Source organism: Camelus dromedarius, chromosome 2, assembly GCF_036321535.1.
Source record: "Camelus dromedarius isolate mCamDro1 chromosome 2, mCamDro1.pat, whole genome shotgun sequence".
Taxonomy (NCBI): domain Eukaryota; kingdom Metazoa; phylum Chordata; class Mammalia; order Artiodactyla; family Camelidae; genus Camelus; species Camelus dromedarius.
Window position 1 is genome coordinate 99,905,195 of NC_087437.1, and position 15,386 is coordinate 99,920,580.

The window sequence follows — 15,386 nt, forward strand, 5'->3', positions numbered from 1 at the left end:
GGAAATTTATAACACCAAATGCGTATTTTAGAAAAGAAGAAAGGCCTAAAAATCAATAACCTAAGCATCCACCTTAGGAAAATAAAAGAATTACATATTAAGGTAAGCAGAAGACTATATATAAAAATTAGAGCAGATTGATGAAAATAGGAAATCAATAGAGAAAATCAAAGAAACCAAAAGCTGGTTCATTGAAAAGTTCAATAAAACCAATAAGCTTCTAACCAAACTAACTATGAAGAAAAGATAAATGATACTAATATCAGAAATGAAAGAAGGGGCATCATTATCAATCTCATGAACATCAAAAGGACAATAAAGATTTACTATGAGCATCTCTATGTCCACAAATTTGATAACCTAGATGAAATGGAAAGATTCTTTTAAAGACACAATCTTCCAAAACTCACACAAGAATAAATAAACCATTTGAATAGGCAAATATAATATTAAGTAAATGGAACCAACAATTAATAACCTTTTAAAACAAAAAGCACTAGTTTCAGATGGTTTGTGCATTCTACCAAACATCTAAGGAAGAAATTATACCAAGTCTCTATAATCTCTTCCAGAAGATAGAAGCAAAGAGAATACTTCCTAACTCATTCTATGAGACCAACATTGCCCTAATACCAAAATCAGATAAAGATGTTACAAGAAAAGTAAACTATAGACTAATATCTCTTAGATCATAAATACAAAAATCATCAACAAAATATTAGCAAACCAACCACCCAAAAATGTATAAAAATAATTATATACCATGAACAAGTGGAATTTATCCCAGGTATGCAAGGCTGATTCAACATTTGAAAATCAATTAATGTCATTCATCATATCAACAGACTAAAGAAGAAAAATCACAAATCCTATCAAAAGATTTAGACAAAGCATTTGACAAAATCCAACACCAATTCATGATAAAAATTCTCAGCGAACTAGGAATAAAAGGGAATTTCCACAATTTGATTTTTAAAATCTAAAAAAAAAACCTTATAGTTCACATCATATATAAAGGTGAAAAACTAAATGTCTTCCCACTAAGACCAGAAACAAAGCAAAGATGTCACATTTCACTACTCCTTTTCAACATTGAACTTGAAGTCCTATCTAATGCAATGAGACAGGAAAAGGAAATCAAAGGTGTACAGATTTGGAAGGAAGAAATAAAACTGTATTTGTTTGCAATTGATATTGTATCAGAAAATTCAGAAAAATCCACAACAAAAAACTTCTGGAACTAAGAAGTGATTATAATGAAGGTGTAGGATATAGAGTTAATATGCAAAAGCCAATCACTGTCCTATATACCATCAATGAACAAGTGGAATTTGAAATTAAAAACACAATACCATTTACATTAACATCTCCCCAAATGAAATACTTGGGTATAAATCTAACAAAATATGAACAAGTTCTACATGAGGAAAATTACAAAGCTCTGAAGAAATAAATTAAAGTGCTAAAAAATGGAGAGATATTCATGGTCATAAATGAGAAAATTCAATATTGCCAAGATGTCAGTTCTTCCCAAGTAGATCTTTACATTCAGCAGGATTCCAACCAAAATCTCAGCAAGTTATTTTTGTGGGTATCAACAAGTTGACCTAAAATCTATTAAGGAGAGACAGAAGACCCAGAATAACCAACACAATAACAAGGGAGAATAACAAAGTCAGAGGACTGATACTACTTGACTTCAAGGCTTACTGTAAAGCTCAGATAATCAAAACAGTGCTGTCTTTGTGAAAGAAAAGAGATATAGATCAACAGAACAGAAACTCACATACATATAGTAAACTGATCATTGCTGAAGGAGCAAAAGTAATGCAGTATACCAAAGAGAGTTCTTTTCACAAATGGCGCTGGAACAACTAGACATCCACATGCAAAAAAAGTTAATCTAGACACAGATCTTACAAACTTCACAAAAATTAACTCAAAGTGGATCACAGACCTAAATGTAAAATGTAAACCTGTAAAACTCCTAGAAGACAACATAGGAGAAAATCTAGGTCACCTTGGATTTCAGGATGATGCTTTAGATATAACACCAATAACATGATTCATGAAAGAAAGAATTAGTAAGCTGGACTTTGTTAAAATTAAAAACTTCTGCCCTGCAAAAGACCCTGTCAAGAGAATGAGAAGACAAGCCACAAACTGGAGGAAAATATTTGTAAAAGACAAATCTGATAAAGAACTGTTATCTAACATATACAAAGAACTCTTAAATTCAACAAAAAGAAAATGATCTAAAAGCGGGCAAAAGACCTTAACAGACACCTCATCAAAGAAGATATACAAATGGCAAATAAGCATGTGAGAGGATGTTCAACATCAGGTGTCATCAGAGAATTATAAATTAAAATAACAATGATACACCACTATTAGAATGGCCAAAATCCAGAACACTGACAACACAAGATGTCCTTCCATAGGTAAATGCATAAATAAACTGTGATAGGTCCAATGAAAAAGCATTCAGTGCTAAAAAGACATGAAGGAACCTTAAACATGTATTGATAAGTGAAAGAAGCCAATCTGAAAAGACACATACTCTATGATTCCTATTATATGACATTCTGGAAAAGGCAAAGCTATGGAGACAGTAAAAAGTTCAGTGATTTCCCAGGGGCTAGTGGAGAGGGAGATGTGAAAAGGCAGAGCACAGAGGATTTTTAGGGCAGTAAAACTATTCTACATGATACTGTAATGAGGGATACATGTCATCATACATTTGTCAAAGCCCATAAAATACACAAAACCAAAAGTAAACCCTAATGTAAACTAGAGACTTGTAGCTGATAATACTCTGTCCGTGCAGGTTAATTAATTGTCAGAAATGAAGCTCTCTGGTGTGGGGTGTAGGCAGTGGTAGGGGCTATACATGTGTGAGGGCAGAAGCTATATCGGAATTCTCTGTACTGTCCACTCAATTCTGCTGTGAATATAAAACTCTGTAAATAATTGTAATAGTTACAAACCAAAAGATGGTTTTTCATAGTCTTAGTATAGAAAAAAAAAATCAGTCTTTTAAATTAGGATCATGAAATACTAGCAAATTCATAAATGTCAGAATGACTATGAAGGAACGCTATGCGGCTGTGATTACACATAGACTGAACAGTGTGTGAACCATCCTGTTATCTGACTTTGATTCATCCTCCATAATTATTTCTGTTGTTTCTCTATTCTGACATTTATGGTTTTGATGTCCTTTCTAAATGAAATTTTGCATAAGACCTCACAATAGAAAGCTATCTTGAAAATAAGAAAGAGGATTTGTCATCAAATAATCCCCTTGTAAAAATATTTTTTCACTTTATCATAAATTTGTAAAAAATGACTTGTTTTTTTTCAATTTCCAATATGGCAATCTCATAAACCTAATTTCTCAAATATTGAAGTATTCTATGTTACTTTTTCAATAGGACAATATTAAAACAATACCTATAAGGTGATATACACCTTTATTGTCTATAATGAAAACTCTGAAGACAGGTAAAAATTAACCTAGCAATAAAAGGTAGAAATTTAGGTTGAGTCAAGAAAAGGGGAAAATGTAAGTAGACTTTGTGAAGCTGTAATGAGCCATATACAAATATAACTGGAAATGACCCTTAGAAAGACTCAGGATAAATTTAGTGGCTATAAGTATACCAGTGCATTTTTTAAACATGACTAGACTGAAGTCCTATTGAACTAATTCCATTTTGATATTCTCACTTCAGTCAAGTTCAAAGTTTGCTACAACTTCTTACATTTTCTCCCCATTAATAAATTTGCCATCTCCTTTTCTGAATAATCCATCTTCATTTATCTTTTTCTCTGTTATCCTTTTCTTAAATCATGACACAGGCGTCAAAACTTAACAGCTTACAGGATAATTTTCATCTCATTATCTACTGACATGAATCACTCTTTTACTTTGCATCTCACTCTGCAATTTACTCTTTTTACAGATGTTTGTCAATAAGTGGCTCCATGTGTGTGCATGCGTGCACATGCATGTTTTTACATTAGTGTCATGCAGATAATTTATCAGAGGACTGTTTCTATTCTGTCACTCACACCTTCTATAACAGGGGTTCAATACAAAGGAAAAGCTTGATAAATGTTGCTGAGCCATTGATTGCTATAATATGATTTTAATTATTAGGATAAAAACATAGTTAGCATTTGTAGATAGCATTAGGGCTTAACAAAAAGATTTCAGATATATGGTGCTCATAAGCCTATTCTTTTATAATATATAGTTTGCTGTAGATTATCTATTGACAAAGTGTATAATAACAACAATCTGTCCTTAGCTTTGAAGTGTGTGGTTTATTTTGCATTTACACATGAAGATATCCTGGGAATTTGTAACATTTTGATTGAGAATTTTTCATTTAGAAGGTTGCTCAGCAACCCCATTGTTCTCTGCTTAAAATATGTCTACTGTCTACTCCCAATCTACCTTCTAGTTTGAGTCAGTCTTTTTCTCCATCCTCGGGTGACTGTAATTAAAAATTTCAGTGTTTAAAAGCCCAAATGGGAGCTATACTGTAAATCTTCACATTTCCTTCTCTTTCACTCCTACTAGGCTTCAGAGAGTGAGTGGAAGAATCAATGGAGAAGGTAAAAAAATCAACATATTTGCCTAGATCTCAACAGTGGTTATCAAAATGCAAGACTGAGGGCAGGCTTACCTAATGGCAAGAGATGGCACTGAATGCAGAAAAAAATGAACAAATTGGGTACAGCTGGAGAAAACATTTTCTAAAATTAGCCTACAAGTTATTCTATGATTACTAAAAAATGTTACAGAATCCAGAACTAAAAATCATATAATAGAAACTTTTTTTAATGGCCTCCTGTTAAATGAGAAGGAAAATGCAAACAAAGTACTTATTTGGTACAAATTAAGAACAATTATAGTTTTGTAAACTTTTCTTTAAAAAAATTAACAAAGAAGATCAAAGGAGTAATGTTTACATATAGTTTAACACATCACCTTAATAAATGCTTTGTTGATGTACAAAGTTAGATCCAGAGGCTAGTCTATAATGTTGATTTAGAATTGAACTCTTATCGTAAGAAAATAAAAGAAATGTTGTGTCATTCCTTATCTTTTAACCCTACTCCTCTTAAATTGGGAAAAACTGGGTTTGGAAGTGAAAAGGAGAGCAGAGGGGAAAGTTGCTTCTCAGAAGAAGAACGGCGGAAGTATTTTAAAGAACAGTAATGTCTAATATTCACATATTTCTTACAACTGTATTTTATTATTAGTTTAAATAGTTAATATATTCTCATTTCAAAAGATATTGCCATCTTATTTTTGCTTTTTTACAGAAATGATAGAACACTTTCTCTGTTTACACAGAACTTATTTAATAGCAAATGTTGGAGTTGTTTATATATCAGTATAACAAATTTTTTCTTATTCTTTTAAATGGATTTTTGAATATGTGTAATGTATTTACCCCATCCTCTTAAGAATGGACTATACATTGTTTTAAGTCTCTTGATCCCTGAAAAAAAGCTATTCACTGAATAGCTGGATACATATATAATTTTGCCTATAAACGCATTTAAGTATAGCATAAAGCCCTAGAAGTGGAATTGCCGGATCAAAATTGCGTATTTTTAACTTCAGTAGATACTGACAAGTTATCCTTCTAAGAAATTATACCAATTTAAACCTTCACAAATAATATACATCTTTGCCAATGTAACAGATAATTAAAATGATAGGTCTTTGCCAAACTTCTAGAAGCAAGTAATACAATAGAATAGTTCTAATTTGTAATTATCATATGACAAGTGTTACTGAGAATTTTTTCATGCTTATAAATAATTTGCAGCTTCTTTTCTGCTCACATCTTTTGCCCATTTTTTTTCTTGGTTGTTGAAAATTTTTTTAATTTGCAAAAGCACATCAATGAATTCAATTTTTTTTTCCTATTTGTAATTGCCTTTTGACTTTCCTTTGGGTGGTTGTTGCTAAGTAGAACTCTATTTTTAATTAAAGGATAGTCAGTTTACAATGTTGTATTAATTTCTGGTGTACAGCATAGTGATTCAGTTATACATACATAATATATTTCTTTTCATATTCTTTTTCATTATGAGATGTTACAAGATAATGAATATAGTTCCATATGCTATATAGCAGAAACTTGTTATTTCTCTATTTCATGTATCGTAGTTAGTTTCTGCAAATCCCGAACTCCTAATTTATTCTCCCCCTGCCTTGGTAACCATGTTTGTTTTCTATGTCTGTGAGTCTGTTTCTGTTGTGCAAATAAGTTCATTTATGTCATTTTTTTAGATTCCACATAAAAGTGATATCATATGGTATTTTTCTTTCTCTTTCTGGCTTACTGCACTTAGTATGACAATCTCCAGGTCCGTCCCTGTTGCTAAAAATGGCACCATTTTATTTCTTTTTATGGCTGAGTAGTATTTCATTGTATATGTATACCACAACTTCTTTAACCAGTCATCTGTCATTGGACATTTAGGTTGCTTTTATGTCTTGGTTACTGTAAATAGTGCTGTTATGACCACTAGGGTGCATGTATCTTTTCAAATTAGAGTTTCCTCCAGATAAAAGCCCAAGACGCTAAGTAGAACTTTCTATAGAAAGTGAAATTCATTTACTTATTTATTCATTTATTTATTTATTTTAAAACCATCCACATTTTGGCATCTTTAAGAAACATATTTTCCCTTTTTAAAAGAATTTTGATTATTTCTCTTACAAATTTAAATATTTCACTTTTTGGAGTTTATTTAGTATGAGACATAGGAGATCCACTGCCAACTTAATAATTTTTTCAAGATTGCTACTTTGCTATCCCAACATCATTTTTTAAAATAATCTAATCTTTACTAATTAGAAATGATAGCTTGTTATATATGAAATTCCCAAATGTATGAGGGTCTGTTTTAAACTTTACATTTCTTTCCATTGGTATATATCTATTACTCCAATTATTGTAGCTTTATATTAAGTTAAAAGTATATGAGAGCTCAATATTGCTAATTATCAGAGAAATGCAAATCAAAACTATAATAAGGTCTCACCTCACACCAGTCAGAATGGTCATCATTAAGAAGTCCACAAACAATAAATGCTGGAGAGGGTGTATAGAAAATGGAACCCTCCTACACTATTGGTGGGAATGTAGTTTGGTGCACAGTATGGAGATTCCTTAAAAAACTAAAAATAGACTTATAATATGATCCAGCAGTCCCTCTCCTGAGCATATATCTTGAGGAAAATCTAATTAAAAAAGATACATGCTTTCAAACAGCAACAGCCTTCTTAATTAAATGATAGATTGATTAAATTAAATGATGCTGTTCAAAAGCATCTTGAGAGGAACAGGAAGGATAAAGATACTAAATTATATCTGATTCTGATTGAGAGCCATATTCACCAGTTGGCTCGATATTATAAGACTAAACGAGTCCTCCCCACAATTGGAAATACAAGTCATCCACAGCCTCTGCCCTAGTTGCATAAATTTGTCTGTGTACTCAAGCAATAAAATCATTGTTTAACTAGAGAAAAAAGGAAAGAAAAGATACATGCACCTCAGTGTTCATAGCAGCACTATTTATAATGGCCAAGATGTGGAAGCAAATTAAATACCCATCAACAGATGACTGGATAAAGAAGATTCTAACTATTTGAGTGCTTATATATATGATGACTATTGATCTCTGTGCATTAATCTTATATCCAGATACATTTCTGAATTCTCTCACTCTAAGCTTGCACACTTGTTTCTTCAAGATACTCCAGGAATAAAATATAAAGTTAACAAATAATATAATTTTACCTTTCAAAGACGTTATATTTATATTCTTTTCATGTCTTCTATCTGTATTGACTAGTATTGTTGAGATAAGGATGCCCTTTCAAAGCAAAAATAAAATTTTTTAAAAACCCAAGTAAACAAAAAACACCCAGAAGTTATTAAAAATAAAATTGATCAATTTTCAGCTCCTAAAAAGATTCAGAATAGCAAAATCAACCATAAAAAAGTCACAAGACAAATTAAAAAATGATAAAAAAATTTTTTGCAATCATAGTGTTCCTATAAATCAAGAACAATGCATAAAAGTTGTGAGGCTATAGTTGACAGAAAATAAAAGAAAATCTAAAGATGAAAAAATGCTCAATATCACTTTTCACATGACAATTACAAAGTAAAACTACCCTATGACTCTTAACATTTTGGCAAAGATCTAAAGTTTTAATGAGTATATGGGAAAACATATGCTTTCACATATCACTAGTGAAGGTTAAGTAATAGCCATAACACTGATTTTTTTCTCTCATTTGAATTATGGGAATAAGTCCAGATTTTAGGTTGAGGTAGATAATATTTCCCACTTCACAGTATTTACCTATTACCTTTTTAAGAGCTTCTGTCTAAAATGGATACTAAATTTTATCAAACACCCTGTCAGTGCACTTGCTGACTGTCCACTATTCATTACTCCATTACTATTTCAGTAACAAAGATATCATATACCAAAGTCTACAGGGTAGAGTTAAAGCGGTGCTCTGAAGAAAAGTTCTAACAGTAAATGATTACATTAATAAATCAGAAAGGCAATAGAACAGCTGGAGACAGTGCACAGACTATCCCTTACACACATACTTGATACAAAATAAGAAATATAAAAGATACCATTATCTCCAAAAATCTCAAAGGACTTTTTTTTCCACAGTTGATATTATACGCCTGTTACTGAGAACCTCTAAGTTATCCATTTTTTATACTCAGACATTTTGCTTGGAGTTCCTTCCCTTTTGTTTATACATTCTTTAGAGTAGGTTCCTGATTAACGTGATAGAAATAGTATTTTAACAGGAAACCATTCTAATACATCGTCTACTGATTCAAGGTTCAAAAATGTATCGAGTTGATTTCCTGTTTGCTCAGACCTGTGAAACTGGAAAACTCATTTTTCCTTTGCCTCATCTCACTGTAGTGGCCCCTTTGCCTTTCCGGACCTTGACGACTTGCCAGCCCCACATCACTTTCATGTCACTGCATTTTTCACACAACCGTCTGCCACTACAATCACTCCTATCCTTTTGCAGCCCAAAGTCCAGGGAGCCAAACTTCTCTGACACAGAAGTTTCTAAGTAAAAAGTCCCCAGAGAGTAGGGTGCAGCTTCTCTAGATACACTGATGTTGATACACCTTTGAAATACATCCCCAATGTAATAATCTGGGTTTTACTGTCCCAAAAGGTTGGCACCCTTATAATCAGGTATTTTCTTTGTTGGTTTTGGGGGATTTTGTTTATATGTTTGTTTCCACCATGTAGAATTTCCTCCTGCCTCTGGTGTGGAAGGGAAAGTATGGGAATTTAGGTCAGAACCTTCTGTTATATAATAATCTCCCTGATGATTTATAGCAGAGCTTCCCAAAGAAGAGGAAAGGCACTCACAGGGGCAGATTATGAGTAATAAAGGCTCAGAGTTAGAGGAGACCTAACATTATTGTCTTGTTATGAACGATACTGTTTTATGTACAACATAGCTGCTAAAGCTACACCTATTCCTGAACAATTGTTAATTGACATTCCAAATAACTGAGTGGTTGGCTTACTCTCTATTAACAACATGCTATTGAGCAACCTGTTTTTAGATAAATCTATCTATCCAGTTGGTTTACGAATGATGCAACCAGTTCAAATGGTAGACATAGTATATTAATACAAAAATCATTATAATATATCATCATTGTTAAGAGGTTCAAGCTTCCTTAAACTGAAAGACAGTAATTCCTTGTGGTTTATCTTGCTTTTAGGTCTGCTATTGTCCGGATTTATGCCATCCATCACCATGTCTATTTTAAAAGTGGAGGCTTTTAAAGAGTCTAATGATAAATGCCTAATATTGATGTTTAGACTAAAATTAGGAATGTAACCTCATTTATCTCGCTCATTTTATAATTGTAAGGCCTTCAAGTAAAACCTAATTATGACTTTCGTTCTAATATCCAAAGCCTTTTCTAGCAAAAGATATAACTTGGTTGTTTATTCAAACCAGGTGATCAAACACATTAACTAGACCAGAATTCCCTTCAGGTGCAGTGCACTCTGTTCTCATACTGATTTCAAAGGTCTGTTGCTATGTTTACAAAGATCCAGTATTTGAGGACACTAATTATGGTGTCTGTGATTAAAAACTGCAGAATTTCAAACAAACTCTCTAAATAGGCAGAACCTTGAAAATATAATAACCCCTTTACAGGAATTTTTCAATACATACTTATTAGATTTATATATTATTTGATCCATGATATTTCTACACTGTAATAAAAATCACCTAAGTAACATTTCTATATGAACTCAACCGATTAAATAGTAATTTCCTAATTACAATGGTGGAATTTAGGAAAAATTCTCATGGCTTTAGGTGGTGATCCTTTGAGAAGAGAAACAAAGTCACAGAATGTGACAAAGACACAGCTAACTTTAACGTCATCTCTGTGCCTCCTAAGGCCCAAAGTAAAGAGAGGTAAGGTATAGCTCAAGAGTAGAGTTAAAGGCCACAATAGTATCTCTCCACTCAAAGCAGGGAAACATAAATTCTAAAGACAGAGGACTGGTGGCTGTTGTCTCCAAAGCCAGAGCTTCAGAAAGCCCCATAATTTTATGCACAGACCTAGATGAAGCAGAACTTCATCATATCCCAGTAGGGATTTAGCTCCTTAGGTTGAGGGTATAGAAATAAGTAGCCAACTAAAAATAACACTCAGTCTTAACATAGGATTTCTGTCTTTACTTCAAGTATAAAAAAAAGTAAAAGTCTATTTTTTTTGTCAACATCAATATGCATAATTTGATTTAATTAAGGAATCTACCTCACTGACTGTTCAGTTTTCAAATTCAGGACAAAAAAAAATCACTGAGCAGAAAAGGCACTTAGCAATATTTGGGGATGAATTATGGCATAAGAATTGCAATGAAGTAGAGGATGAAGAATAGAAAATTGTATGCTCCTCAAACATTATTCTTTGATTTGACTTATTCTGTTAGCCTGTCTTATTTTTTTCTGAAAGAATCCACATGATCTTTCCTCCACTTTTTTTTTTTTAATTGAAGTATAGTTGATTTACAATTTAGTGTTAGTTTCTGGTGTACAGCATAATGATTCAGTTATACATATACATATTCTTTTTCAGATTCTTTTTCATTATAGGTTGTCACAAGATATTGAATATAGTTCCCTGTACTATACAGTAGGTCCTTGCTGTTTATCTATTTTATATATAATATTTAGTATTTGCTAATCCCAAACTACTAATTTATATTCCCCCTCTTTCCTCTTTGGTAACCATAAGTTTGTTTTGTATATCTGTGAGTCTGTTTCTGTTTTGTAAATAAGTTCATTTGTATTTTTGCTACAGTTTGCTGCAAAATTCAAATCTATGTCTTAAGCCCACAATTGGTTTTGTAAGAAACAAGTATATAAAGATCTCTGGAAATAAAATTATAAAATTCTCAGCAGTTTATTTAGTGCATAAAATCATGTTTAGTTGCCTTTTATCCTATAGGTGAACATGTTATGGACATAGGGTCATATTTATTGTGACTATTCCAAACTAGCTGTCATGTTATCCTGGAATATCCCATAAACGTATTTGTAATAAGTGCATTTTTTCATGCTTGCATGCTTAATTGTGTATACCAAATAACTGCTAGTAGCTGTCCTAATTTGATCTGAAAATATATAGTATCTTGATCCATGTTCTCCTCATTGAACATTTATTTATACTAGTGGCATGTCAAGGACACAAAAGTTCCTTCCCACAGAAACAAAAACCACATCCAGATGGTCAAAGTCTCTTCCAGGAGAGTATGGTTAACAGAAACACAGATCAACCGTAAAAAAAAAAAAAAAAAAGGTCTACACTTTGTCAAAAGAAGTCCTCTAGCAAAGAACCAAGAGAGGTATGTGGAATCAATACAACCTACCTGATGTGTCTCTCCCCTCCTTCTGGTGTTTAGCCAGCTTTTTGGCTGTTGAAAGTACCAGGTCTCTTGTTTCCAAAGAGCCGCCTGTGTTGGCCTGTCTTTCAGACTCTCGTGTTGCAAAATCTGAAATTCTGTTGCAATAAACACCAGATTTCAAAGGAAAAGCAATGGAAATTGTGCAGAGATTAAACTTCATTTTTATAGCAACAGTCAGTAGTAGCATGATTATGTGTCTAAACAATGCCTCCTCTTCCAATATAATATTAGATTGAGAAAGTTAGACCTGCAGTTTATTTATGTAGTAGAAGCAAGCACTGATTTTGAGGGTGCATTTAGAAAAACATATTTAGACTTCGGGGAAACAGAGGGCTGTCTTTTGTATAAACACAATAAATGTATCCTCTGAATCCTTCCTGAAGGAACCATATGCAAACAGATAACTTTAGAAACTGTTATTCTACAGTCATCCTCAGCCAAATGTAGTTAAAAAGTGATTGGGCATAATGAGGGCAGCCCTGACACAAACATAAGCAATATGCTTCACAAGATAAAAAACTTTTTAAAATCTAAGTCGAATGAGAGCACAGTATTTCAGGAATCTTTTTTTTTTTTTTCTCTCGTGATGCTCATTTAGTTTGGAACTAGAAGTGGTGGCCTCAAATAACAGCACCTCATGAATTAGCTTTCCTTGGTCTTTTTCATGGACACCTTCCTTAACATTATAACATCTGCCATTTTCAAGGTGCAGAACACAATGTTTAAGAAAGACAAAGGAGTTAAAATACTGAAAAGTCAGAGGAATGCTCACGAACTGCTGATAAAACCCGTAAGAATACGCCCAGGGCACCTAGGAAGCTAACAATTTGCTTAGGGTAGAAAGCCCTTTATATTCCAGCTCACGGATTTTCTTTTAGGCCTCTTTTCATTCTTTCTTGGCTTTGAAGGGTCAGGGCTCCCGCAATCCATGGGAGTAAAAGCCCTCAGATTAATATCCATCATCACAGACTGGTAAACCTTAAACAGTAATAATTTCAGTCAACCTATTTTACAGAGGAGAAAGTGGATGCTTAAAGAGTTTAAGTGATTAGCCCCAAAGTGACGGCTAGCTGTGTTAAAATACGGAATAAAATCTAGGTGTCCTAATTATCAGGTAAGAACACATTTCCTAGCAGACTATAATTACATCTTCCTGAGTGAAGATTTCTTAAGAGGTCTACAATTAGATTGGAGTTGGCAAAATTTAAATGAATTCCATAACAAATGGTGCAAATAAATTGGAGACCTGGCTGTGTCAAGGGTGAGTAGAACATATGGTGGTGGGCAGGATATTTTAATAGAAAATGTTTATCCTGGGAGGCTGGCTAACATTGGCATTCAGCATAGGTGAATTTATCGTGGAATCTGATTCCTGTAAAAATTATCTTGGTATAATGAACCATCTCATTATAGCTGCTCTAGAACCAACTGGTTCTTGAACAGTGGTCAGTATATATTTTCTCTCAGAATTTACTTTCCTGATTTTTCTTTCTATAACTGCCTGCCATGAAATAACTACATAGGAATGATATTATTACTTTTATTTTGTCTAGTTTCCTAATCCTCAAGAAAACAGCAAAACATTTTGGTGTACTTATTTTTGCTAGACTGTCTTCCCAAGAATTCTCCATTGGGCATCCATGCCTTCTCCTGCCCAGTATAAGACCAAGTGCATGGAAGTGAGTCTAATTGTAGCACGGAATTGGGATGGTCATGGACATCATCCACAGGACACTTTGTAAAAACAGGTCAAAATGTCAATTATTACAACTCACAGCAGGATGGAGTTTCTATTACTAGTTTTTAAAAGTAATAGTGAAAGATAGTTTTTCCTCTCGAGGGAAAAAAAGTCGAATTTTTGGATGGTTATAAGGTGTCAACTATTAAGACTCACTTGGGGAAACAGAAATGCAGATATTAATATACTGTGGTAGATTATCACCTGCTGAGTCAAACTGGGACCAAAAATGCAGATTACTGGAGTTTAAATCTTTAATCTTGAATTTTCCATCAGAGTGAGTTTAAAAATCCATGGTTGATTTTTATGTAATTGATAAGTATCAATTTCATGGCATTTACTAATTTAATTGTTAATTTAAAATAAAAAAGAATGTATATTGCCATTCTGTTCATGAAATGAATCCCTGTTATAAAAAGGTTTCAAAACATGAATTAATATCCCAATTAGAGCAAATCCAATCCAATGATCAAACTATTGCACTGTCAGAAGTAGTATCCACTCTGAGAGGAGGTCCTCCTGGTGGAACCATGGTAAATTATTGCTTTTATAGCCCATAATTCCCCTTACCCATCACTCAGATAATGTCCTATTCTTTAGTAGGGAATTATGTTTGCATTGTCAGTGAGGAAGGATTATAAAGTCATCACAGTGCCAAATTAAAATTAGCTAAAATCAAAAGACATCACAAGACAGAGGCTGACATGTTAGCCCATTGCAGTATAATGTAACTATAACAGTTCTGAAATATTTTTCAATTGATTATTTCTCTGATAAATAGAATAATAAATCAGTAAATACAATAATATTACTTTTGGATCAGAGCAGAAATAATATGCATTAGTTTTACCTTAAGAAACGTATAAATTGTTCTCTTGAATACTTTCATCCAAATAAAGACCCTTATTTTATTTGTTTACCATGCTTTCCTTGGTTAATCTCATCACAGAATTGCTGTCAATGACCAAAGGTAAAAGGAGTGTCCTAGGGGTCACTGAGAGTCCTCTGTTGTAAAATGTTCATCCTGGAGCCTACAGAGAGGCAGTGCAATCTGGAGATTATAAAGACAAGGGTGAGTAAGTCAGATCTGGCCTTGACCCTGACTCTATTTTTTTTTTCATATTTTACTTAAGTATATAGTCTGTTTACAATGTTGTGTCAATTTCTGGTGTACAGCACAATAGTTCAGTCACATAGGAACATAGATACATTCATTCTCATATTCTTCTCCACCAAAGGTTACTACGAGATATTGAATATGGTTCCCTGTGTTATACCATATAAACTTGTTATCTATTATATATATATTTTATATATATATATATATATTAGTTAGTATCTGCAAATCTTGAACTCCCAATTTATCCCTTCTAACTCTGATACAAAATATGCATTTTCATTTCTGAGCTTTGTTTCTGCATCTCTAAAGAGAGGATTAAGACAGTACCTGCCCCATTAGGCTGTTCTAAGTATACCATGGAATAATACACATAACACAATTCACAGAAAACCCAGTTCATGGTAAGACCTCAATGAATGTTAGATTTTATTTTGGTTTATGTGTTTTTATTGTTACAAAGGTGGCTCTAGTCAGATCTTCCCCATTTTAGGTCAG

General features: G+C 32.9%; 1 long non-coding RNA gene across 1 annotated transcript in view; it reads right to left on the reverse strand.

Annotated features, from left to right (window-relative positions):
* Nucleotides 1-14,766, reverse strand: part of LOC116154827 (uncharacterized) — a 46,735-nt gene extending 31,969 nt beyond the window's left edge. Inside the window, exons 1-2 of the long non-coding RNA XR_010377448.1 lie at nucleotides 14,622-14,766; nucleotides 11,998-12,128 (exon numbers count right to left, since the gene is read on the reverse strand). This is a non-coding gene — a long non-coding RNA (uncharacterized LOC116154827). The remainder of the gene's footprint in view (nucleotides 1-11,997; nucleotides 12,129-14,621) is intronic.
* Nucleotides 14,767-15,386: the final 620 nt, after the last annotated feature.